At 38.0% G+C, this 23270-nt stretch overlaps 1 long non-coding RNA gene and 1 pseudogene across 2 annotated transcripts; one reads left to right on the top strand and one right to left on the bottom strand.

Moving 5' to 3' along the window:
• Positions 1–716, top strand: part of LOC110221929 (adenosine 5'-monophosphoramidase HINT1 pseudogene) — a 53616-nt pseudogene extending 52900 nt beyond the window's left edge.
• A 14322-nt stretch (positions 717–15038) lies between these two features.
• Positions 15039–18178, bottom strand: LOC110222170 (uncharacterized). 2 transcript variants are annotated; one of them, XR_002328295.2, is made up of 3 exons: positions 17831–18178; positions 15843–15884; positions 15039–15246 (listed from the first exon to the last, which is right to left on the bottom strand). It is a non-coding gene; the product is annotated as an uncharacterized LOC110222170 (long non-coding RNA). The 2 variants fall into 2 exon arrangements; XR_002328297.2 differs by having other exon boundaries at positions 15759–15884.
• Between the last annotated feature and the right edge of the window lie 5092 nt (positions 18179–23270).

Below are 23270 nucleotides of genomic sequence, written 5' to 3' on the forward strand. Positions count from 1 at the left end.
CACAGCTAGACGTATTATGGTATTTGTATCTGAGGTCGGATTTGAACTCAGGTCCTCCTGACTCCAGGGCCAGTGCTCTTTCCACTGCGCCACCTAGCTGCCTCTCAAATGCTTTTTACGCATCTATTGATAGTCATGATGTGCATTGTTATTGTTACCGTTTTTTTGTGGTTTTAGTTTTCCTAATATTGCACCAACCCTAGATATCTGGTATAAAGTCAAGCTCATCATACTATGTAACTTTTTGAATATATTGCCAGAGTCTCTGTGCTAGTTTTTAATAAATATTTAAATCAAGAGTGCGGTGGAGGCTATAGTGGGAGGTGGCAGGAGCCGGCTGTGGGAGCTGATGAGATCAGCAAAGTTCAGACTGTCCAGCCCAGGGGAGACACCATCTTCAGGAAAATAATTTGCAAGGAAATCCTGGCCAAATTAATTTTTGAGGATGACCGGTGTCTTGCTTTCCATGATGTTTGCCCACAATTCATTTCCTGGTGATACCTAAGAAACCCATTACCCAGATATCTGTTGCAGAGGAAGATGATGAAAATCTTCTTGGACACTTAATGATTGTTGGCTAGAAATATGCAAATGACCTGAGTCTGAAGAGAGGATACCGAATGGTGATCAATGAAGGTGAAGACGGGGAGTAATCTATCTATCATGTTTATATGCACGTCTTTGGAGGATGTCAGATACAAAGGCCTCCTGGATAAATTGTTGGAATGATCTGTTTTATTTAGGGAACAAGGCAGGTTTACACAACATATATGTTAAGCTGAGTATACTTAATGTTTTCTGTGAAACAAGAAATTGGAAAATCACTTCAAATATATATACAATAAAAGACAGTTATGTGTTAAAAAATAATAATAAATATTTAAATCAATATATTCATAAGAAATAGTAATCTATGTTTTATCTCATTTTCTTCCCTGGGTTTGGATAGCAGTACTATATTTGTTTTATATGGGGAGTTCAGTAAGATGTCTTTATTATTGCAGATAATTTATGTACTATTGGAATCACTTGTTCTTTGAATTTTGCTAAAATCACTAGTAAATCAGTCATAGTTTTTAGGAATTAATGTATGGCTTATTCAATTTCTTTTTTTTTAAGAACTAGTTAATACAAGCATTTTTAATTTTTTGAATATTCATTCATTTAATTCATCAATTTTATTGGCTTACAATTTCACAGGGTTTTAATCTAATGAATAAGTCTAATGAATAAGTTCTCTTTCACTTGTTCTCTAAATTCTTAAATACAACACCATTCAGTGCATATATAATAAATATTGAAAATATTTCATTATCTTTAGTGCCTCTAAGTATAATATAGCTTCACGGATTATCTCTTTTAATTATAGTATGTCTATTTTTACTATTACCTTGTCTGAGGTCATGTTTCCCACTTCTGCTTTTTTAGAAAATTCACCTGAGGCATAATAAGTTCTGCTCCAGTCCCTTATCTTCACCTATGTGAATCTTTGTTTCAAATGTCTTTCTTGTAAACATCATATTTTGGGATTCTGCTTTCTAATCCATCCTGCTACTCTACTCTGTTTTATGGGAGAGTTAATCCCATTCACATTCATGATATAATTATTGTGTTACTCTGGCCATTATGTCATCTTGTAGTTTTTCCTCTCTTTGCACCTCACTTTGTCTTTATAAAGAAAAAAAAAGTAGGGAAGAAAAGGAATGGGATTAAGGGAAATTTATTACTAGAAGAAACTGATTCTACTACTCTGCCTCTCTTCTCTTCACTCTGATCATTGGTTGCCTTTTTATGATCTACTTTCTGTGGTTGAAGTTGATTTTTCATGTAAATTACTCTTGTAAATAATATATTCCCTTTTAAACACTGTCTTCCTTTCCTTATCTTCTTCTCTTTTTGTATTGTGGTTAATGTACTCCTATGCCAAATTCTATGTGTTTTATTCAACCCTACCTTGCCCAGTTCAGCTAAAAGTAAGGTTCATAAAACCACCCTAATCCTAACCCTTCACTAATCTCCATGCTTATGTTTTCTTCTCCCAGCAAACTCCAATTATGAGAAATAATGATTTCCTCTCCTCTTCCTTGTTTCTTCCTTTCCCTGCTCCCTTTTCTTTTTCTCTTAAAGCTAACAAAACAGAATAAAACCAAACTCACCTCTGTTTATCTTTCTTTGTTCTTTCTGTAAAGGGTGTTTGAAGGCAATTGGATTTTGAAGGGACACTTTTCTTTTCTTCCCCTATTAGAATGTAATTCTTCATTTAGTCCTATCCAATTGCTCAAAGATATTTTTACTTCTCTAGTTCCTCCTTGTTTACTGTGTTTACATTTCAAAGATTCTTCCCAATTCTGGACTTTTCATCAGGACTGAATCCATGAAATTCCATGAAAGGTTCATTTTTCTCCTCACTAGGATTATCTCAGTTTTACAGAATAAATTAGTCTTTGTTACATACCTTTTTCTTTTGCCTCCTGCTCTACCATATTCCAAGATTTCTTTTTCTTTAAAGTAGTTGCAGCATAGTCTTTATGTGATCTTGACTCTGATCCTTGGCACTTTAACCTTTTCTTACTGTACTTTTAAGTACTTTTTTTTTGTCCTAGAATAGAGAAGTCAAACTTGTGACCCATAGGCAGTCAAGCTACCACAAAACTCCCAAGCACAGCCTGAGCCAGATTATAACGTAATTGGGAAATGTTTAACAAAAATAAATAAAAATGCAATATAACATACATAATGTTGATTTGTGGTTTTCTAAATCAATATGTAGCCCACAGAGATCCACTTCTATTTGACTGTGATACCACTGTTTTAGAAGATTATGGGTTTTTCCAATTGGTGTTTCTTTTTCAGTAAGTGACCTGTGGAATCTTTATATTTTCATATCACCATCTACTTCTAATAGTTCTTGGCAGTTTTCTTTTATGATTTCTTGAAATATAGTATCCAGTTTTTTCTTTGCTTGGTCATTTTTTTTTCAGGGAATCTAATGATTCCTAAATTATCTCTCCTTGACTTGTTTTCTAGGTCAGTTGTTTTTGATAGTGTATATATATCATTTGTTCTAATTTTTCAGTCTTCTGATTTTGTTGTAATATTTCTTACTGTCTCATTGAATTTTATCTCCTTCATTGTATTTTTCAAATAATACTTGAATAATATTTTCTACTTTCTCTTCTGTGCAGTTTATTTTCCTTCCACTTTTCCCCTCAAGCATTATAATTTCCTTTTTAGATTTCTTGCTTCCTTTTTCCAAATCTACCCTTTGAGTCCTTGTGGTCTTGGTTTTTTTTTCTTTTGAGAATTCTATTTGTGCTTATGGAATTATTTTCTTATTCTGTGCTTGCCTCTTGACCTTCTTGTAACTAACTGGGATTCTGTGGACCAAACTCTTGCTCTGTTGGCTGGAGTGACAGGGTCTAGGTCCTGTCAGTCTCCTCCAGACTCTGGATACCACTGGCACTCACTGCCTTGCCACAGTCCTGGGCTGAGTGACTGTGTCCTAGTCTCCTCCCCACTTTATTCTGCAGACCTAGCCTGAACCAGGGGGCAGGACCTGAGCTTGGCTCTGGGTCCTGCCCCCTGCCTCACTCCCAGGCTTCTGTCTCCATCTCCTGGGAGCCCAAGACAAGCATTGGCCTCAATCTCATCTTCATCTTCTCCTCCTTTGTCTTAGTCATGAACTGGGAGCTGGCTTGGTCCCCTACCACAGCACTGACAAGTCCTGACACGATACCTAACAGATACCGGTTTGCACCGGCTGCTGGCTTCCTCTAGAGCTCTGGCAATCTATTCCTTCTCTACCTTCTCATGCTAAGTCACCCACTAAAAACTAGCTTTGTCTCCTGCCGCAGCTGTGACAGGCCTGGACGAGATATCTCACTGACTTCAGTCCTCTTGGAGGGCCTCAGCACGGACAACCCAAGTCTCCTCTGCCCTGTCTCCATTTCCTTGCCCTCTGTCACAGATCTGGAGCTGTGTTTTCCCCCGATTTGGCTCTGACAGGCAGAAACTGAGCTCTTCCTGGCTTGGGGCCCCATTCACCAGAGATACCAGAGATCCTGCTGGCTTCAGGCCCCCCTGGCGTACCTCCAGCCTGGGTGCCTGCGTTCTTCCTGCTCTCTTCTTGTCCAGTCCTGGGCTGGGTGAAGGAGTTGACTAGTGTTTCCCTTTGGTTTTATTGGCTCATTGCTTCACCTGGCAGCTTTTAAAGTCTTTTCTGAGGCATTTCTGAGGGGAACTGGGCTCAATTTGAAGCTTTCATGTTGCCATCTTTGCCAGAAATGCCCTGGGCTAGTCTGTTTGGAGCCTGAATGGACAACAATTTAAAGAATCCTTAGACAAGCAGGTAATTCTAGATCAGCTCCGATTTGCTCCTCCTTCTACGCCCACACAACACATTCCACTTCTTCCTTCTTAGGATTTTGATTCATTCATACAGACCTTTCCTTGTTCCCTACAGCCTCATCTAAGAGAATGAAAGCCGTAGGGTTCAATATCTGCAATTGATATATGCTTAGGATCCCCTTGGATCTATGTGCCTGGCTTAGTTTTAGAATAAATTTACCAGACTGTGGCTAAAATTGGGTAGGTTCCTTATGCTCACCGTTGGATTATAAGATTTTAGATCAAGTGGGAAAGGACCTTAGAAATCATCTAGTCATTTTATGGATGAGGAAACTGAGGCCTAGAAAAGTGATTTGTAACAAGTCACAAGCCAGGGATAATTCCAGTTCTAATGGTTACTCCTTGTGTGATGCTGAACAAGACCCCATGTGACTTTTTGTTATAGTAAGCATTAGAAACCAAGTTCCCCATCCGTTGGGGAATGGCTAAACAAATTATGATATATAAATAGAATAAAATAATGGCTATGAATTCAGGGAAGCAAGGAAAGATTTATACAAATTGATGCAGAGTGAAGTAAACAGAAACCAGGAAAACAATATGTACAATGGTTTCAATAATGCAAATGGATAAATCAAAAATTAAACTGAATGTTTTATAATTAAAATCACCAAGTTTAGCCACAGAGAAGATACGGATGTGGAATATTGTACTTCCTGTCCTTACTATCAGACTCAGTCGTTCATTTGGTTAGTTTTGCTAAAGTGCTTTCTTTTTCTTTCTTTCCTTTTTTATTCTTTGTTCCTAGGGGAGAGAAGAGGGGCATGACAGGAAATAAAGGTGATGGAAAACCAAAAGGTGTCTTTGGGTCAGCCAATAAACATTTATTAAACACTTACTACTACCAGGCACAACGCTGAGCCCAGGGGATACAAATGAGAAAAAAGAAAGACATCCCCTACCCTCAAGGAGCTTACATTCTAAAGGGGAAAGACAATGCACAAAAGAAAACTGAGAAACAGGGTGGGTGGAGTGGAGGTTTGGGGGGAGGAGTTAGAGAAGTCCCACTGGAGGGTGAGGAATGAGATGTTCTGAATGAGGTGAGCTCCCTCCTTAAATGGAGGATTTGGAGTTCATCGTCCCATCTGTGAGTCAGAGGGGCAGAGGATGCTGCATTACTCACTCATAGCAAGAGAGAGTGTTAGGGGGGGAAAAAAAGACACTATGATCGTAGACAAGTCATTTAAACTGAGTCTAAATTTTTTTAATCTGTAAAATGGTGATAAAAGTATTTATGCTCTTTACCTCACATGGTTATTGTAAGGACAATTCTCTTTAAACCTTGCTATATAATTGTCAGCTACTATTATATACATATGTATTTTGTTGTTGTTCAGTCATTCCTGTCATGTTGTGATCCTATTTGGGGTTTTCTTGGCAAAGATATTGGAATGGTTTGCCATTTCCTTCTCCAGCCCATTTTACAGATAAGGAAACTGAGGCAAACAGGGTTAAGTGACTTGCCCAGGGTCACACAGCTAGTAAGTGTGTGAGGCCAAATTAGAACTCACCAAAAGGAGTCTTCCCAACTCCAGGCCCAGCGCTCTGTGCACTATGGCGCCACCTAGCTGTCCTCTGAATATGCAATAGCCTTTGTAAATAAAGACAACTAACTCCTCAGCGGGAGGGCATACACTTTTAATTACTTTTTCAGTAGTTGTGGAAGATTTTGTATTAATTATTTGGACACAGGGGCAGGAAATTTTGAAAGCCTGCAGTATGGAAGTTGAGCGAGATATTAGCTGTGTTTATTTCTTTATTGGATAAAACAGAATAGGAGGTCTTGACCAAAAAAAAAAATCCTATGTGAGTTTCAGCTAAAAGGTATTGTAAGAAGTCAGGTCTAAGCTAAATTCCCCTTCATCACTTAAAAACAGCAAAATATGTATAAAAGGGAAAAAAAGAATAACAAACCACAGAGAAGTTATGAAAAAGAATCTAATCATAAGGAAAACCTCCCAGAAATACTAGCAGATGGAAGAAAAAAAGGAATAGACTAAAAGAAGTAACAATATAATGAATGAGTGTTGCGAAACAAAAATACATATATACACACACATATATGTACTTACATATATGTGTGTGTATGTGTATATGTATATATGTATAAAACTATAATATGAAAAACCTCAGAATAGAAGGGAAATACCATACATAAACGCTGCCTACAAACATGCCCATGTCCCCCCATCCTGAAAAAACCCTCACTTGATCCTTCCATCCCTGCTAACTATCATCCTTTATCCCTTCTGTTCTCTATAGCTAAACTCCTCAAAAGGGTCTACAGCAGGTACCTTAATTTCTCTCCTCCCACTTTCTTCTTAACCCCTTACAATCTGGCTTCCAACCTTCTCATTCCACCACAACTGCTCTCTCCAAAGTTACTAATGATTCCTTAGTTGTCAAAACCACTGGCCTTTTTCAATCCTCATTCTCCCTGACCTCTCTGCAGCCTTTGACACTATTGATCATTCTTTTCCCTTGACACTCTCTTCTCCCTAGGTCTTCAGGACACACCACTCTTGCCTGGGTTTCCTCCTACCTAAGTGACTGCTCCTTTTCTGTCTCCTTTGCTGGATCCTCCTTCAGATCATGCCCTCTCACTGTAGGTGCCCCTCAAGGCTCTGTACCTCTTCTCTTCTCCCTCTATGCTGCTTTACTTGGTGACTTCATCAGCTCCCATGGCTTTAATTATGATCTCTATGCTGATGATTCCTCAAATTTACCTTTCTTGCCCCAATATCTCTGCTGGCCTCCAGTCTCACATCTCCAACTGTTTCTCGGACATCTTGAATTGGATGTCCTGTAGACATCTTAAACTCAATATGTCCAAAACTGAACTCATTATCTTTCTGACTAAACCTTCCCCTTTTGCCTACCTTCTCTATTAACATAGAAGGCATCACTATGGTCCTAGGCCCTCAAGTTCACATCCTAGGAGTCATTTTGGAATTCTGGATGCCTCTTTATCTCTCACTCCTCATATCCAATATCCAACATCTCAAATGCAGCCCCTTCTCTCCTCTGAAACTGTGACTATCCTGATGCAGACCCTCATCACCTCACACCTGGACTGTTGCAATACCCTAATGGTCTCTCTATCTGCTTCAAGTCTTTCTCCAGTCCAAACCATTCTCTTCAGCCACTAAAACACAGGCCTGATCATGTCACACACCCCTCGCCCCCCTCACTCAATGAACTCCAGTAGCTTCCTATTTCCTCCAGGAGCAAATACAAAATGCTCTGCTTGTCATTCAAAGACCTTCATAACCCAGCTCCTTCCTACCTTTCCAGTCTTCCTCTACCTTGCTCCTTATCACATCATGTTTGTTCCAGTGACACTGGCCTCCTGGCCGTTCCACAAACAAGACACTCCATCTGTCAGCTCTGGGCATTTTATCTGGCTGTTCCCCGTGCCTGGAACATTCTCCTGACACTTCCCTCCACCCCACTGACTACTGACCTCCTTGGCTTCCTTTAAGGCCTAACTAAAATACTGCTTTCTACAGGAAGCCTCACCTAACCCTTCTTAATTCCAGTGCTTACCCTCTTTAAATTATTTCCTATTTATCCTGTATATAGTTTATTTTTTTTTATGTATTTGTTTGCCTGTTATCTCCCCTCTTAGATTGAAAGCTCCTTGAGGGTAGGAACTGTCTTTTGCCTCTTTTTATATTCCCAGTGCTTAGCACAGTGCTTCGCACATAGTAGGTATTTAATAAATGTTTATTGAATGAAAGAATGAAACACAAAACCCACAGAAATAATAATGGAACAACCACAAAATCTTCCAGGGTACAATGGAGGACAAATCAAATTGTAAATGAAGAAATAATGATGGACATGAAGACAAATATTTAAAAAGACATAATATGTCTAATATTATAAATAATTTAAAGAATTTTATAATAAATAATAAAGATAAATAATTTCAAACCAATAATGAAGAAATTCTTTGAAAATAATAGATTTTTTGAAAGAGATTTTAGCAAATCTCAACCTCAAAAATTCAGGGACAAAAGAAAAACTTTTAAAACAAAAATCAAAAGCCAGTAAGATTGGAAGGACACCTGAAATTTCTACAAATCAAAGCAAGTGATCTTGAAGAAACAATATGAGAAAATCTAAGAATTAATGGTCTTCCTGAAAAATAATACCATATGATACCTTTAATTTCATCAAACATCTAATGTAGGGAATGAAAAACATGGTAGATATAATTCACATCCTAATAACAATAGTTGCTCTAAATAGGAGGAAGTAGTTCCCACTCCACAAGCAATACCACTTGAGATCATTACATTACTTAATGAACAGGTCCTTTGGATTTATGCCAAATTTCTTTAAGAAAACTGTATTCAGTAGAAATGTTTGCACTAAAGTTTTGAAATTTTGGATCCTTTGGTGATAGAACTTACCCCAAATTTGAAAAACCAAGTTTTCTAGTTTAAAAGTCACTTCTAGAGAACTTGTATCAAACTTTTCCAATAAATAGTTGAGGTCTTTTGTATTTTGTGACAAAATGTATCAATTATGAAACACTGAACCTGGTCAGTGGCACAATAGTTACTCACCTCTGCTGGATTAAACGTGGTGGCTTCCATCAGGTCATGGATGAGGAGAGGCCATATCTATGACCTTTCTGGACACCTAAACATCCCCACCCTCCCCCTTGAATATTTGATAAGACACCCTTCCTGCTCTGAACAGTAGAAGGACTGCTGAGCTAAAGATTTGATTCACAGTGAGATAGTTAGATGAATATGAATATTTTGAACATGACTGGGAATTATTGCAGACAATTGCAAAATTACTGCAGGGTACTGAAACCATAATCCAGTTTTTGCTGGATGTGTTCTCAGTATGGGAAACTTCGGTATACTTGTACACAGCAGGGGGAAATTAGACATTCCATAGTGACCTTACATTAGAACATCCTTGCTTTGAGGTTTATTTTAATGTATCTAGTCAAGCTTAATTATCATCAACTGAGGTTAAAATAGCACTTAGTCAAAGCCCAACTTAACACCCCAAAATGAGTCTGTTGTATAATTTTTACTGTGCAAAGGCAGCACGACCAACTATATTGCCTATATAATGGGCTGGCACACTGAGTCCTAATTTTGGTTCCAGTGCTGACTCACAATTTGACCTTAATGGATTCACCTACATCTCTGCTCCTCAGTTTTCATATTTGTAAAAGGGAAACAGATACCAGTCTTCCTCTAATGATTTTGTAAAAAAAAAAAATCACCAGTTTTTGCTAAAGTCTCATTTCTTTAAAAAAAATACTTAAAAAGTAAATAATGGTATTTTTAGGTTTTGAAACTGGCATTCACCTCTCTAGAACAAAGAAAACTTTTCAGCAAACTTCTGATCTTTAAGCGCCCTGTGATTTATTTGCATCAGTACCAAAACTGCAATTCGTTGCAATCAACAGTCAGGCAAAAATGAAGTCCTGGGAATCTGTGTTGAATGTACCAGCAAAGGAGAAAAAGTACCTTGTTATATCAGCTAGTAAAGAGCAGTATGGAGAGAACAGAGAGGTACAAAATGTAACTGAGTTCCATAATCAATAGAAGGCTTTTTTTCTGTCTCTCTTGAAAAAATTTAAATCTAGGGTCCAACAACATGGTTAATTATTGTCACATGGTTCAAATATGTTCGTGGTTCATAAACCTTCAGCCAGACTGAGGTGAGCAATAGAATTTCTGCTCAACTAAATGTGAGGTGGGGGTGGAGGGCCGGAAATAGGAGGAGGGAGAAAGTAGGGAAAGAAAAGCAACATGATTCTTTGAAAGGTCCAAAGTCTTCAGCTGCACATTTTTATTCTGTTTACCTCCAGAGAGCCTATAGAAATAGGCAGTCAAGATACCACACACACACACACACACACACACACACACACACACACACACACACACGTTGGGGCGGTCACCTTCAGGATGACAGACAGGGCATTTGACTCTCAATGTATAGGTGCTATTACACAAAAATGTCTCTTGGTCATTTTTTATGTGTTTTAATTCTGCTGATGCAAAATATGAGGACAATTACAGGTGCCAGTTTCCAGTGTAGAATGCTGATAAACAACTTACCATTTTTGCAGTGGCTGGTCACATCTGGAGCTTTTGGGATGCAAAAATACTGGAAGGATTATTGCAAAACTTAAAGACACTTCTGCCGCAATTACTTTTGTTTTTAACCTAAATTAGTAGGGTTGTTTTTTAAACTTTTTAAAGGGTTTTGAGGTTTATACTGTACATATTTAGCTAAGCATTTAATTGAAGGACAAAGTGGAAGGAGAGCTTGGAGTAGTTGTTTGAAAGGTTTTCTAGAATGACCTTACAGAGAGATTGGCTGGTATAAAACTATGGATCACTGGATTTGAGTTAATCAATTGTGGCATGCCGTCAAATCCCATAATTTAGGTAAAGTCCTCAAGTCTGTCCTGTTTCTGAGAGCTGTCTTATGATGTCAAATTTAAGATAATAAGCTGCATTAAAAAAATTATAAATTATAGTCATGGTTCCTTTTTTCTTTTTGAAGATTAGAACTTACAATAGCAAAAATAGAGGGAATATCTTTAAAAGAACTTACCAGAACTTATTTTGTCTCCTAACCCATCTCATATTAAAATTTTTTAAAGAATGGAAATATTTCTTTATATTACATCTATTCATTAGTTCTTTGCACTAACATAGTCATGACGGTTATTAGCTGTGACTATTGTCATTTGGTTGATCCATACTCTTTGTGATCCCATTTGGGGTTTTCTTGGCAAAGATACTGGAGTTGTTTGCCATTTACTTCTCCAGTTCATTTTACAGATGAGAAATTGAGGCAAACAATATTAAATGAATTGCCCAAGGTCACACAACTAGTAAATGTCTGAGGTCAGATTTGAACTCAGGAAGATGAGCCTTCCTGACTCCAGGCCTAGCACTCTATGCACTATGGCACCACCTAGCTGCCCATTGTATGACCATGGGCAAGTAAATTAGCCTCTCTGAGATTCAGTTTCATTTGTAATATGGGGATAATGATAATTGCACTACTTACCTTACGGTTGTATGGAAAGCATTTTGTGATCTGTAAAGTGCGATATAAATGTGAGATGATGATTATTATTACTGGCTAGGGAACTACTCATAAAAGCACAAGGGTCCAAGAAAAGTCTAGTTCTTCATAAAAGTGTTTTGAAAGCCTTGCAGGTTTTGCATTAGGTTGCTGGAATAATAATCATGCATATATGCAGTCTAAAGCTGTCAGCTTAACATCCCCCTCTCCTATTCTGTGTTCTCTTGTTAAGATCAGACACAGAGAATATAGCACAGCAAAACTGGTCGAAACCAACTAAGTTTAGATTCCAAAAGATTACTTGCTGTATCTATCATGTGGAAAACCAGACATTTTAATGAATGCACATTTTTAAAATATAATGTTACATAGACTGACAGTGCTGGAGATGTTTGAAATGATTTGGTTATACTCTTTGCAGTTGTCCAGAAATCATTTCCTGTGATATCATGTAGTGCATTTCTCATGGGGCTTACTTGTCAAGACTATCTTTCTTTTGAGCTAAATGACAACTTATGGAGATTAATATATTTTATTACTGAACATAGAAGCACTGTTCCTTGCACGAGAGACGTTAGGTTTCTCCATGCAAATGATGCGAAATGATGAACGAGTCAGTCCTGAATATGCTTGGTTGAAAGAAACAAGTCGCTATCATGTCTTGTTAGTGCATAGAGAGACACCAGCATACACTGGCTCAGACATGTATTATTATCAGATTTTACTCCACCAGGGGTGCTGCTCTTGTGGGAAGCTAGTTAATGGACAGGCTCTAGAGACTGTGTGTTACAGCAGAGATTCAATAATGTCTCCCAACAAAGACCCACAAAGACAGTGTCAGAGGCCTGTGTAGCCATTTTTATTGAGCAAGGCTAACAGACTGCAACTGTAAGGACCGAGCGCACGCTTAATGTTGCTGATTCACTTACCAAAAATTTAAGTTACGCTATTTCTTATCAGTGTGGCTTTTCAGCTCCAACCTCTGACCAGGGCCCTAATTGTCCTTTAGATGTTTGCATCTCTAACAGAAAGTTGGAAAGCCTCCTCAATGATTAAGTCAGGGCATCCTGAGAACCTTCTGCCTCACTAGCTCTGCATTTCCTTTCTTATGGATTACAAGTAGATTCCTGTGCAGTCAGTTGTAAAAGATCAGTTTCACATCTATCTTAGAATAGCGGTTCTACATGGACCTGGGATTTGTGAACTTGTTTTTATGTTATTTTTTTATGAGTCTGTCCTCTCCACTACCTACGTCTCACTGAGCAAAACAAACAGCAATTTTTTTTAATTTAGAAAGTAAAGCTCTCGATACATAGCTAAATAAATAGTCCAGCAAAACAACTCCCAACATTTTCTGTGTTGGAAAGTATTATCTCTTACTACATTTTAAGTTCATCCCCTTCCGTCAGGGAGGGAATGATGTGCTCCATTTTCATTCTTTTGGACATATTGTTTTTTGTAGTGTTGATAAGAGTACTAGTCTTTGAAGGTTGTATTTTTCTCCTTGCAAGATATTTTGAGATTTACAGGCTAGATTTCTTTTTTATGGACATGCCTTAAACCCAAATCACTCTGGCTCTCATTGATTGGCCAACAATAGGTCTCAGCACAAGCCTCAGTTGGTCATTGTTCAGATGCTGGTAGCTCAGAGTGAGTGTAAACTGTAATTGTTTCTGCTCTGGCCGGAAACCCTGAGTGTCTTCCCATCCAAGACTGATTTTGTTATTTTTTTTTTACTAGGTAAAAGAGGCCATTCTTTACCTCATTTTTACCAAGACTTAAACACTGAATGGGTGTTGCCTTAGACAAACTGAAACCTAGGAAAGACCCTAGTTTTAAAAAGCCAAGGCCTCCCACTGTATCCAGGGCCATTTCCAGTCATCTTGATCTATGTGTTGCCACTGGACCCAGATGGCTCCAGAGGAGTGAGGCTGGTGATTTTGCACTTAATCCAATTTACTTGCAAGTCATGACATCTCCTTTCTGATGTCATGGTCCTCTTTGAGAACAGAGGGCAAACAACAACAACAACAATCATTGTACAAATTGTTCTCCTGGTTCTGCTCACTTCTCTTTGCATTAGTTCATAAAAGTCTTCCAAGTTTTCTCTGAAACTGATCATTTCATCATTTCTTATGACATGGCAATATTCCATTAAATTAGTAGATCACAATTTGTTTAGCCATTCTCCAATAGGAGAACACCTCCACAGTTTCCAGTATCTGGCTACCACTAAAAGAGCTGATATATATATATATATATACACACACACACACACACACACACACACACACACACACACACACACACACACATATAGAGACAGAGACAGACGGAGAGACAAAGACAGAGAGATTGTTTTCCCTTTTCTTTGATTTGTTTGTAGCTGTATGGCTGGGCCAAAGGGCATGAACATTTTAATAAAGTAACCCCACGAAAATTAGTCTTAAAAATATTTTCATAACTATGTTTCAATATAATTAATTTCCTTTATAATCCTGTATATTTTATTTTATGCATTAAAAAAAATCATTCTAAGAAAGGATTAATATGTTTCACCAAATTGCCAAGAGGTCCATGATACAAAAAAAAGGTTAAGGACCCCTAACTTACAAACTTCAAGTGGGGTGGGAAAGGGAGAGATGGTCCTTTTACTGGTGCAACCTTGTACCATTTGCACTTAGTTTCCAAACTAGGTGGTGAATTTGTTTTCCCGTCCCCCATTTCTCACTAAAATTGTGCCTAGCACCCAGGTTTAGTGCTTTAAAGGATGAATCCTGCAGATAACGATTGGAGAGGTGTATTTGGGAAGTGTTTGATCTTGCCTACCACTAAGATGAGTTTGTAATGTTTGCTTCTAGCATGACTCACACTGTGCTTCACTCTTCTTGCTATGAGACAGCAAGAAATAGACCCAGCTATGAGAGTAATTTTCCATTCATAATGAAGCAGCCAGGCAATGCAGTGGGTAGAGTGCAGGGCCTGGAAGCAGGAAGATCTGAGTTCAAATCTAGCCTCACATACTTAGCTGTATCATTCAACCTGTGCCTGCCTCAGTGTCCTTAACTGTAAAATGGGGATAATAGCACCTACCTCCCAGGGTGTTGTGAGGATTAAATAAGATAATATTAGTAAAATATTTAACACACTGCCTAGCACATAGTACTCACTATATAAAATGCTTATTCCCTCCCCTTTCTGCTACAATATCTGACTTAGATTTGGCAACCATGAATGCATTTATGAATTTAGATGTACAAGGGACATCAGCTGAGCTTCATACATACATACACCCATATATATGTTTATAAGCACATATTTTGAACATATGTATAAATATATAATGTGTATGTATACATTGTATATATGTGTGTGTGTGTGTCTACACACACACACACACACACACATATATATGTAAATGCACATTTTTCATTGTATACCCCTATTTGGAGACTATAAAAACTTGGCTTTGTGCACTTATGATATGGTCTTACAGCTAATTGTGAATGTTTCGTACCCACAGTGAGCGGAAATGAGTTGGACAATCTGTATTGGGTTGTACAACATCTATGGTTTATATTCTGTGTAGGTCACAAGATATGGCTTTTAAATGCCATGAAATAGTCACACAGTTCAGTTCAACTAAGAAGTTTTCACTTGAAAGGCATAGGCTTGTTAAAGGTAGGTCAATTCTGAAGATCCTTTTCCAAGAGCTTAGAGAAATCCATTCATGTTCTTTCAGACTTCCTTTGGTCAGTTCTACAATAAAAAAAAAATAATAAAAATGATAGCTAGCATTTCTAGAATACCTACTATGTGCCAGGTTCTCTTAAACACTTTACAAATATTATCTCATTAGAGCATTACAACGCTGGGAGGTAGGTGGTATTATTATCGCTATTTTACAGATGAGGAAACCGAGACAAACAGAAGTTAAATGACTTGCTCAAGGTCATAAGGATAGTATGTGTCTGAGGTCAAATTTGAACTCATCTTCCTGACTCCAGGCCTAGCCCTCTATTCACTGCACCACCTAGTGGCTTCTACAATACTGAAATTATCTAGTTATTTGAGGGTATGTAAAGAAAGACTTCAGTAACTTGCCACTCCATAAATCTCAAAACAAAAAGCACCCATGAATAATTTGATTTTTTATTTATTTTTATTTTTGCAAAAGTTTTGCCAAGACACATAAATGTTAAAACACTTTAAAGATTCTTTTTCAGAAAGACAAGCAACAAGTCAAGTATGATGGATGGACTGATACATACCAGAAAATCAACCTGGTCAGCCTTTATTTTTATTGTTACTGTCTGTCTTTAATATCACTTCATTTCTGAGTATATCACACATACCTTTTCCTAGCAGAGAGCCAACTCTTATAACAAAGATGAAAGCTAGAAGAAAAAAAAAAGACAGTTCAACAAAACTAACACATGGATCGTGTCTGACAAAATATGCGACATTCCACACCCAGAGTCACTGTAAAGAAAGAGGAGAAATGCATTTTTCCCAGTGTTTTAAAGACGAAGCTTACAATTACAGAGCACTGAGCTTTGTCTTTATTATCCTTTCCATTTATTTCTTGTAGTTCCTGAGTATGTTCTTTTCCTGGTTTTGCCTACTTCATTCTGAATCAGTCCATATAGGCCTCCCCACATGAGTTCTTCACATTCATAACTTCTGATGGTGCAGTAACATTTCATTACATTCACATACCATCATTTGTTTACCTACCCCCCCCATTGATTCTTTGCTACCATAAAGGAATCTTGCTGTTAACATTTGGGGATGTATGATGCCTTTCTCTCTTTGTCCACTTTGGGGTATATACCCAAATGATGTCTCTGGAGTCAAACAATACAAGAAACAAGGCTGGCTTTATAGTCATAGGACTTCAATTTAAACATAACCTTTGATATTTACTGTTTATCCCTGATAAATTTCCTTAGATGCCCTGGATCTCTGTATCTTCAGTCATAAAAGGAAAAGGGTGAACTTCAGATGGCCTCTGAAGTCCCTTTTAGCTTTAAATCTAAGATATTTTAGTCACTTTCTAGGGTAATTTCAAATTATTCCATAATGGTTGGATCAGATCACAGTTTCAGTAATAGCACATCAGTTTCCCCATCTTCCTGTAGCCCTATTCAACACTTTTACTGTCTTTTGTTATCATTTCCAATTTGCTAGGTGTGAGATAAAACCTCAGAGTTCTTTTGATTTTATTTGAGTTTATATCATTAATGATTAGAGCAATCTTTTATCTGGTAATAGTTTGCGTGTCTTTTGAGAACTATTTGTTCACATACTTTTGGCTACTTCTCCTTTGTGGAATGTCTCTTGGTCTTTTCCCCGTGTTATCTTGGATATAAGAAATTCATCAGTTGTTTGATTTAAAGTAAACTTTAAAGTTAAAGTGTACCCCTCAAAATCTATGGTTTTCCTTCTATCTTAACTCCATTGATTTTGGTTGCTAGCAACAAACACAATTCTAAGGAAAACATCTACTAGGAGTTTAATAATAACAATAATTAGCAATTATATAGTACCATAAAGTTTGCAAAGCACTTTATAAATATGAACTCATTTTATCCTCACAACATCCCTGGGAGCTAGGTGCTATTATTCTCCCTATTTTAGGAATGAGGAAACTGAGGCACACAGAAATTAAGTGACTTGCCCAAGGTCACACAGCTAGTAAGCATCTAAGGCTGGATTTGAACTTAGTTCTTCCTCACTCTAGGTCCAGTGCTAAGTCCACCGCACCCCCTGAGAACCATTTTATAATGAAGTATGATGATTTCAGATCTTAGAACCACTCATTTCCACCATGAAACCTATTTACCAAATACCTATTGTGTGTGTGCTATTGTGTTTATGTTGTGTTTGGTGCTGGCTGGGTTACAGAGATTTAAATACATCATACCCTGACCTCATGGAGCTTATAGTCCAGAAGAAGAATATGGCATATGGAGTATTATAGAATGTAATATGTGAATTAGGTTTAAAGAGATGAATTAGGTTACAGAAAAAGCACTAAAGAGCACAGGATAACTCACCAGTTATATAGTGTTTGAAGCAACAATCTGTATGACTCTAGAAAGGAAACTTCAGCAGCTATTTGGTTAATATCCAGATAGGAAAGAATTCAGCAAAATAGAAACTGTTTAAATATTAAACATAATTTGCTTTCCTTGAAAGGGCTTATAACTCAGCCATAAAAATTGTCTTTGAAACTTGCTATTATAAGGGCTTGGCCAGCTAGTAGATTTTATATGAAAATGTGTAGGCTGTTAGCATTTAAACAAAATTAACCCGGTTTGGTAACCTACCCAAGACTCACCTTGACCAGACAACAGATTGTCTCCTTTTACAAGCAGCTGCCATGCGCAGGCTGCTGCCTGGCAGAGGCTCCTTCTCAGCCGAGCTGTTGCTTGCAAAGTGAAAGCGACTACAATCGATGCTGCAGGGGAAGAGCTTCTGCGCAAAAGCCAGCCGCTAATCAAGTTCTCCCGCTGCTGCTGAACTGGCCCTCCTCAGTGGCCGGGCTGTAGAAACACGGAGGAAAAGCTGATGAAGGACCAGGAAGGGAGGATCCTAACACAGATGCTCTGGTCTTCATAAGAGTGATAAATAGAACAGAAATCAAACTTTTCTCAGAGATCCCAGAGAATAATTCATCATAATATTCCCAAACAGTGTGTGTGTTGTGTGTGTGTGTGTGTGTGTGTGTGTGTGTGTGTGTGTGTGTGTTACCATGACTCCAGTTTTGGCAGTGGAGAAACTGTCTGAAAGACCAAGGGGAAACTGCTAAGGTCATGGGCACTAGGGGATGGGGGATTGTTGTTCAGTCATGACCGGATCTTCATGACCCCATTTGGGGTTTCCTTGGCAAAGATGCTGGAGTGTTTTGCCATTTCCTTCCCCAGCTCGTTTTACAGATGAGTAAACTGAGGCAAACAGGATTAAGTGGCTTGCTGAGGGTCACACAGCTAGTAAGTGTTTGAGGCCAGATTTGAATTCAGGAAGATGAGTCTTCTGGATTCCAACTGGTCCTCTATCCACTGTGCCACCTAGCTGCCCCATGGTGGGAAGAGGAGGAGTATAAAGGCTGTAGGCCTGACCGCAGCTGTTTCTTACCTAGAACTCTGCCCCATCATGGATGCTAAAGGTGTCAGACAGCATATTTGACCCTAAAGATGGGCAGGCACAGTCTAGGTAAGAGAGGGAGGGGGAGGGCAGGAGAGAGTGAGGAAACAGTCCTCGTTTTGAAATGAATGTCCCATTAAAAAATTCCAAAATATTCTGATGAGTCTGCAAGAAAACAAGCCTAGGCCAAAAGAGTAGGTTACCAATGGATGAATCAGAGAATTATAGAATGTTAAGGTTAAAAGAGATTTGGGGGATCTAGTCCAAGCTCCTCATTACAGGTGAGGAAATTGAGGCCCATACTTCTCTAAGTATAAAGTACACATTAATGGTAAAACCATGTCTAGAAGCTAGGTCTTCTTAATTCTAGTCAAATATTCTTTGAATCCCATTAATATGTATTCTATATGGATGCATATATGTGTGTATACATATTCAATTAAAATGTGAGTTCTTTGATACCTATGACCACCTCACTTTCCTATCTGTAATATCATATGATGCTTAATAAATTATATATGTACATATACTTATACATATATATGCATATGTACACAAAAGTGTGTATATCTTCAGTCTCATGATCATTTTGCTATAATCCATTATAAACAAAAGTGAAAATGAAAAACTATTTGGTCAAATTAGAAAGCATTGAATTTTTAAAAATAATGACAAAAATTAGAATTAGAGTAACTTACCAGTTATAATTGAATTAAATTTAACCACCATTTGTTAAAACCTGCTGTGTGAAATACACTGCGCTAGGTGTTACAGATTAGAAAAATACTTCTGCCTTCAAGGAGCTTTATTTTCCACTAGGAAATATAATATATAAACAAATAATTGCAAGATAAGGTAATGAGGAGGGAAATCAGGTTTCCTAGAGGATCTGGTACCTAAAGCAACCGTTGGAGAAAGTCAAGGATTCTAAGAAATAAAGATGAGAAGGGAGAACATTGTGGGCATGGGAAACAGCCTTTGCACAGGCAGGAAACCTAGAGATTCGATGTTGAATTCAGGGAAGAGCAAATAGTCTAATTTGGCTAGAATGTAGAGTATATGAGGAAGAATAATATGACTATCTTGAAAGATAAACTAGTGACATATTGTGAAGGATTTTAAATGAAAAACAGAGGAGTATCCTAAGGATAATAGGGAGCCACTGAAGAATCTTGAGCAGGGTAGTGACATGATCAGACTTATGCTTTAGGAAGGTTATTTTGGCAGCTGTATGAAAGATGAATTGGAGAGAGGAAGATCAGAAGCAGGAAAAAAAATGATGAGACTGTTAATAACAGTCAAAATGATAGATAATGAGGGCTTGAACTAGGGTAGAGTCTTATATAAGTAGAAATAAGGACACACAGATAAAAGATGTTATGGAGCCCAAGTTGACAAAACTTGGCACCTGATTAGATGCAGGCTATAAGGAAAGGTGAAGATTCAAGATTGACTCCTTAGTTGCAAAACTCAATGATTGGAAAGATGGTGATATATCAAGGAGGAGATTTACCATTCCATGAGTTTGGGGGCATTTGAATGAAGAGGAAAACTAGCTGTTTCCTCGTGGGTGGCCCCCAACCTTTGTGGGGGTGGAGCCGAGTTTTCCAATTCCTCTCTTCTGTCATCCTTGTAGGCATGATTTTCCCTTAGTCAGTGTCTTCCTTCTGAGCCTTTTTGAGGAGTGGATGACCCCTTTCAGTGTGGGAGAGAACAAAGGAGACAAAAGACTGCCTGAAGCTAACTGCTTCTGAGGGAAGCCACAATTCTCCTTAGTCATCAAGCTTCCTACCACCACTTAAATCTTCTTACTTATATGGTTCCGGCTTTTGTCAAGGGAAAATCACAGATTCAGCTTTTGCCCTGCTTGAAGAAGGCATAGAATATAAAATTAGGAAGATTCTCTCTCATTTAGTGCTGGAGCCCCCAGGTGAGACAAAATCCTGACAATTCCAAATGAGAATCCATGCTCTTGGTCTCTCTGTCACTCTCTGTCTCTGTCTCTTTTTCTTTCTCCCTCTGTCCATGCCTGTCTCTCTTCCTATCACTTTTCTTATTTCTGACTCCCCATTCACAGTAATGAAACACATACAAATCAAGAATGGCTATAATGTGTCCTGCTTTATTGTAAGCTGAAATGTGGTAGTAATTAAGCAGACATGTAAACATTTTAGAGAATAAAGAAAAGCTTTAGATGTATTTGGAGTGATATACTATCCTGGATGAGGAAATATAGGAGAAAGGCAGATCAACATATGAGACCAGGATCGGGGGAGTTGGGAAGTGAGGGGAGTTTAGCAAGGACACCACAGTCCCTCATGCCTCAGACTACCCAACAAAGATGGCAGGTAGAAATGGTGGAAGCATGGGGCTCCAGTGGCTTCTTAATATAAGATGAATACTGGATTCTATATTCCTTCTAGACCTCTGCTCTAGTCTCCATGGGCAGAGACTTAGATAAAGGTATGTTTGGCCACAAAATCTATTAGAATTCCTAGAAGAGATAAAAATAAGAGTAAAAAAGATGTTATAAATAAAGTGAAGGCTATATAGGAAATAATTGAAAGGAAAATAAACAATTGAGTACTGGAGGTGCAAAATTTTACCCAAGTAATAGACTCCCATAGAATTAGAATGGATCAAACAGAAATCAATGATTCCATGAGAAAAGAAATATGAGAACTAAATAAAAAGAATGAAAAAAAAATTGGTAGTTGTCTCCTACCTAAAACTCATCTACGAAATAAGCCCTAGAGATAACCCAAGAAGCACTGAACTACCCATAGTCTGTAACCATAAAAAGTCCTGGATATTGTATTGCAGGAACTTGTAAATAAAAGCTGTCCAGATTTACTGGAACCAGAGGGCAAACTGAAAATAGAATCTACCAGTCAACTCTCGAAAGAAATTCCAAAATGAAAACTCTGATGCACATTATAAGCAAAATACAAAGCTTCTAGGGTAAAGAAAAAATTTTTGCAAGCAGCCAGAAAAAAAAAAGAGTTCGAATGTCTAGGGACTAAAGTCAGGGTCCTGTAAAACTTGTCAGCTATAAGAGACAGGAGTGCTTTGAATATGATATTCTAAAAGGCAAAAGATAAAGGCTTACAATCAAGAATGACATCTCACAAAACTAAACCAACAAGTAGAAAATGGATTTTGAATGAAATAGAGGGCTTCCAAGCATTCCTGATGAAAAGGACAGAACTTAATAGAATCTTTGAAATGCAAAGACAGGATCCAAGAGAAATGTAGAAAAGTAAATACATTGACTGGAACAACTGGAAGGAAATGTTTGTACTCTGATGGGGGGGGAGAAATGAATATCCCCTTAGAACTCTAATGTCTTCAAGGATCATAGAGGGAGTTAAAATAAACAGAGGACCTAAGGATGGTTTTGATAGGCTTTGATGATCTTAAAAGGAAGACAGATGGAAGAATGGAGAAAAATACATTAGGGAAGAAAAGGGGGAAGGAAGGACATGTAACTTATGATTTTATATAATGGGATGTTCTAGAAATAAACTTACAAAAACATGGATGAAAGGGTGGGAGAGTCAGATGATACATGAACCTCACTTTTATCTGAACTTGACAAAGGACATTGAACAGTCTGTCTATCTGTCTCCCCCTCTTCCCCCCGCCCAGAGTTTGGTGTAGAAAATAGGAAACTCAACAGGGAAAAAAATGGGAATAACCAGAGGAAAGAAGGAAGGTAGAATAAGAGAGAGATTACATATAAGCAAAACAATTTCCAGCTCTAGAGGCAGGGTTGTGAAGTGAGCATTAAAATGAAAGAAAGGATAAACCTGTGATTTGGGTATGAGTGAGGGGAAGAGAAGAGGGGCAGTGGAAAAGAAGCAGATTGCTTACTACTATTGAGCATATTATTCTCCATCACTACCTTTTTTGTAAAGATAGTAGTAGATAATGAAAGGAAAATATATCCATCAATCAGTATATATTAATTACCTACTAAGTGCCAGGCACTGTGCTAAGCACTGGATGTACAAATAGATAAAAAAAAAAACAATTCCTGCCCCCAAGGAGCTTATAATCTAATGGAGGAGAAGGTATGCAAACAAATATATATAAAGCAAGCTATATATAGGCTATGCAAATTGAGAACAAATTGGAAGCAATTAATAGAGCAAGACACTAGTATTAAGGGGATTGGAGTAAAGCTTCCAGTAAAAGAATGAATTTTAGTTGGGACTTAACAGAAGACGGCAAGAGGGAAAGCATTCAAGACATAGAGAAAAAGCCAGAGAAAAGGTACAGAGCTAAAGATGGAGGATCTTGTTTGTGCAACAGCAAAGAGTCCCGTGTCACTAAAGCAGGAAGTAAGGTGTAAAAGAACCAGAAGTAAGAGAGGGCGAGGTTGTAAAGGGCCCTGAATGCCAAACAGAGCATTTTGTATTTGGCCCAACTGGCAATAAGAAGCCACCAGAGTGTATTGAGTAGGTTTGTGTGACATGACTGGAATTGAGCTTTAGGAAAATCATTTTAGTGATTGAACAGAGGATGGATTGAATGGGGAGAGGCAGGCAGACCCACAAGCAGGCTAGTACAATAGTCCAGGCATGAGGTGATGAGGGCTTGCACTAGGAGGGTGGCAGTGTCACAGGAAAGAA

The sequence above is a fragment of the Phascolarctos cinereus genome, unplaced genomic scaffold, assembly GCF_003287225.1.
Source record: "Phascolarctos cinereus isolate Bilbo 61053 unplaced genomic scaffold, phaCin_HiC Scaffold_4;HRSCAF=312, whole genome shotgun sequence".
In the NCBI taxonomy this organism is placed as follows: domain Eukaryota; kingdom Metazoa; phylum Chordata; class Mammalia; order Diprotodontia; family Phascolarctidae; genus Phascolarctos; species Phascolarctos cinereus.